Raw genomic sequence first — 4,834 nt, 5'->3', positions numbered from 1 at the left:
AGGGGATCAGGAGAATCATTGTTAGTACTATGATGTTTCTCAGTCCTCGTAGCATAGAATGTCAGTTTGAATTTCATTTTTTTTAATCATCGTTTGCATAACTGTGATTCGTTGGTTTCTTTGTACAGGGGCCAGTCGTCGGTTATCATTGGATATTAAACTTCTTAGTGCATATTGTAGTCATACTTTTCTGTCTTTAATAAGGTTATAATTCTTACCACACTTACAGGTATACCATCGTGATTTTGAGTCCCTTCAGCTAAGGAACGACTTTATGGCAAAAGCCTGATCATTTCAACTAGTTTCAGGAGATGCTGAGGATGAAGTTAGAAAATATAGCAGCAAATTTTAATTTGGAACTGAAACAAGTTAAAGAAATGCACTTATATCAATCATACACTATTAACCCGCGCCGTCCCGGCAACGTGAATTGACGTCCGCACATGATGTGCACTCATGTCCCGGCGACGTGAATTAACGCAGCAACATTGCAAGTTGCATAATTTTCACATTTTTCAAAAATCGCGCCTGATTTCTGTTTCGCCCGCCTACGCAAGCCTCACCTACTCCCGGCCAGGCAGATAATCCCCTAGACCCAGATTAACCTCACCAGACCCCTTGATCCTCCACTTACCTCTCATCAGTCACCCAGGTCAGATATGGTGCATTGTGGGCTGTCAGAGGAGGAGATACAAGTCGCCCTGGATACCTTTACAGGGGATAATGATTCCCCAATGGATGATGACACCCTCAATGTCGATTATGTGCAGCCTGAGGAGGTAACCAGCAGCAGTGATGAGGAGGTCCCTTCCCCAAGGAAAGTCAAATATATTACATATAGGAGGGCAGGGGACGGCCAGCCTGCACCACGTGCTGCATCTAGGCAGCAACACCTACCATCAGATGAGGACGAGGACGAGGAAGCAGTACATGTTGGCGTATTTTCCTGGCTGGGGAAGGAAAAGATATTGCCACGTGGGACTGGGACAGACGGCACATCGCGACTGTTCCACAGGTATGTTCCTTTTATGTGTTCTGTGGCAGGAAGTAGTGGTGTGGGGATGGTTAGGGCAGTAGAAAGTGAAAGTGTTAGGGTGGCAGGGCTTAGACAGATTCGTGAAAGCGAGAGTGGTGTGGGGGAGGCAACACGCCAACGTGGTGTTCATGTTAGGCGTAGTGTGAGTTAGCAGAAGGTGAAAGCACTTGTCTAACATGTAAATGGGTAATATGTTATATTCGAAGTATTATAAAATGTGAATAATTAGATTTTGGGTTGAAAAAATAATGACGGTACTTGAAGTCACGTTGTAGCGCTATTGCTATGCTCATTCTTTTCGTAAAGCATGTACATCTATAAAAGCAATTGTATAGTTACTGTAAAGTTAGTATTTAAGTTGAAAAATAGTCTAAGTTGAAAGTCATACGACATACATTCAGTAAGTAAATAAGCGCTAGGAAGAATTCTGTTCACGGTGTAAGATGAGTGGAAAATTCCCCAGTGGCTCCTAATTTAGCCACCAATTATGGGATAAGCTGTCTCCCAGTGGACCACCATCTCACCTCACTCTCTCTCTCTCTCTCTCTCTCTCTATCTATCTATCTATATATATATATATAACATGTAGAGGGGTAATATGTTATATTGGAAGTATTATAAAAGGTGAATAATTAGATTTCGAGTGACCTAAATTCGCGTGGTTACGCTATTGTTATGCTCATTCTTTTCGTAAAGCATGTACATCTGTAAAAGCAATTGTATAACATGTAAAGGGGTAATATGTTATAGTGGAAGTATTATAAAAGGTGACCTGAACTCACCTGGTTACGCTATTGCTATGCTCATTCTTTTCGTAAAGCATGTATAGTTACTGTAAAGTTAGTATGTAAGTTGAAAAATAGTCTAAGTTGAAAGTCACAGAACATACATTCAGTAGGTAAATAAGCGCTATGGTCAGACTCAAATATGAAGTCCGGTTGTGTGGGGCCCGCGCTGGAATTTCCCTCTCTACAGCTCTGCCAAACCTCCTCACTCTCTCTCTCTCTCAGTTGATTGAGAAAGTTTTTATATATTTATAAGTTGTGTTTTCTTCTATATTGTTTCGATCTTTTTTCCACACCACCACTGAGGTAAAAGTCTTGGTGCATTTTTTTTATAGAGGTTTCCCCAGTAGGCATGAGTCCTCTCCCTGATCTTTCTTCTAGAAAAATACTTGTTCACATTGTAAATAAGTTCTTTCTCCCGACTGTGGAGCACACGAGAGCGAGTCGGAGTAGCTGCCATCGTGGGTGGGGATCAGGGAGGAAGTGACCGGTCACCTGTAGTCTGAGGTGGGTGTCCTTGACCTCTGGCAACGTCGGAAAGCGACGTTGTCACGTGGTGTGGAATTTATACAAGTCATTGCTATTATCCTAAAAAGCGACACATTCATAGCACTATATAGCATTATTTAATATATTTAATAAGTACAGAATATTTAATATACAATTTCAAATAGTAAATAGCTGACATATGACAGAGAGAGAGATAGGTACCGGGGGTGATGCGGCAGAGCTGTAGAGAGGGAAATCCCCTCTCGGGCCCCACCCAAACGGACTTCATATTTGAGTCTGACCATAGGAAGAATTTTGTTCACGGTGTAAGAGGAGTGGGAAATTCCCCAAGGGCTCTAAATTTAGCCACCAATTATGGGATAAGTTGTCTCCCAGTGTACCACCATCCCACCTCACTCTCTCTCTCTCTCTCTCTCTCTCTCTCTCTCTCTATATATATATATATATATATATATATATATATATATATAAGGGGCGTGGAAGAAGTTGAGAGGCGGAAGAGAGAGTTATATGTGGAAAGGAAGAGAGAGGTGAAAAGATTGGTAAGAGAGAGTAAGAAGAGAGTGGATGAGGAATTTGGAAGGAATTTGAGTGTAAAGTGGAGGGACTGTAAGAAAATGTTCTGGAGAGAAGTGAAAAGAGTAAGACAGGGTGGAAGTGAAGTTAGCAGGGGAGTTAAAGATAAAAATGGTAGATTACTAGTGGAGAAGGGAGAAAAAGTGAGCAGATGGAGAGAACACTTTAAGGAATTATTGAACGTAGAGGATGGAAGTAATGCGAATATAAGTGGCTGGGGAATGGCTGGGAGAAGGAGGGAGGTGAGAAGACAGGAAGAAATCAGTAGGATAGAAGTTGTGGAAGCAATGAAGAAAGTTAAATCGGGGAAAGCCCCAGGAATTGATGGAGTGTGTGGTGAAATGCTGAAGCATGGGGGAGAGATAGTAGTAGAATGGATGTGGAAGATGTGCAGATTGGCCTGGGAGGAAGGTAGAGTCCCGGAGGATTGGAAGTCAGGTATAATTATTCCCTTGTACAAAGGAAAAGGGGAAAAAGAAGTGTGTGGTAATCATAGGGGCATTTGTCTTCTTAGTATAATAGGAAAAGTGTATGGTAGGATACTTATAGACAGAGTTAGAGAAAGAACAGAGCAATTAGTTGGAGAAGAACAGGGAGGCTTTAGGAAGGGAAGAGGTTGTGTAGATCAGATATTCATTCTTAGATCTTTAGTGGAAAAGTTTCTAGAGAAGGGAAAGAAGTTGTATGCAGCTTTCATGGATTTGGAGAAAGCATATGTCAGGGTGGATAGACAAGGATTGTGGAAAGTGTTAAGAATATATGGAGTAGATGGGAAGTTGTTGAATGCTGTGAAGAGTATGTACGATGGTATGAAGGCTGCAGTGCGTGTGGATGGTGAACTAAGTGAATTTTTCTCTTTGAAAGTTGGTTTGAAACAGGGATGTGTCATGTCTCCATGGTTGTTCAATTTGTACATGGATGGGGTAATAAAAGAGGTACAAGGTAGGGTAGTGGATGTTGGAGTGGCCCTGGTGAGAGAGGATAGTGTTTGGAAACTCCCTGTACTGTTGTTTGCAGATGATACTGTGTTGTTGAGTGAAGACGAAGGGGAGCTGCAAGGCTTGGTGGATGAGTTTGAGAGAGTGTGTAAGAAACGGAACCTAAAGGTGAATGTAGGGAAGAGTAAAGTGATGGTCTTTGAGAGAGGTGAAGTTAGTGAATGTACAGCGAGGTTGGATGGTGAGGAATCGGAAAATGTGAGTACGTTTAAGTATTTGGGTAGTGTGATGAGTAAGGATGGAGGTTTGGAGGGTGAAGTGCTTGAAAGGGTACAGCAGGGAAGAAAGGTTGCTGGTTCCTTGAAAGCAGTGATAAGAAACAGGGAAGTGAGCATGGAAGTGAAAAAGTTACTACATGACAGTATTGTGAAACCAACTCTAACGTACGGAAGTGAAGCTTGGACATTGTTGGAAGGACACAAGTCAAGAGTGAGAGCAGTGGAAATGAGTTATTTAAGAGGAGCCTGTGGAGTCACGTGGAGAGACAGGCTGACGAATGAGGATATAAAGGAACGTTGTGGTGTGGATGTGGATGTGATAGGAAGCGTTATGAGGAATACACTGAGGTGGTTTGGCCATGTGGAGAGGATGGAGGGTGAAAGACTGACGAAGAGAGTGTATATGAGTGAGGTGGAAGGGGAAAGAGGGAGGGGGAGGCCGAGGATGAGATGGAGGGATGGGGTGGAGAGGTATATGAGAGAGGGGGGTGTGAGTTGGGAGCAGGGCAGTGAAATTGCGGGGGACAGGGCGACTTGGAGGCGATTTGTTTGTGGCCACCCCAAACAGGATTGAGGCGTCTGGCAATAGATAGATAGATAGATAGATATATATTAGGATAAGGCTTACTGTAAATCGTGTACTACTGTGAAAGCAAATGTCTGACATGGAAAAGGCCAGAATGTAATGTGAGAAGTACTATAAAGGGGGAG

This window comes from Coenobita brevimanus, chromosome 33, assembly GCF_032717465.1.
Source record: "Coenobita brevimanus isolate Jiangsu-jjx chromosome 33, ASM3271746v2, whole genome shotgun sequence".
Lineage (NCBI taxonomy): Eukaryota > Metazoa > Arthropoda > Malacostraca > Decapoda > Coenobitidae > Coenobita > Coenobita brevimanus.
This window is presented reverse-complemented; position numbering follows the sequence as displayed.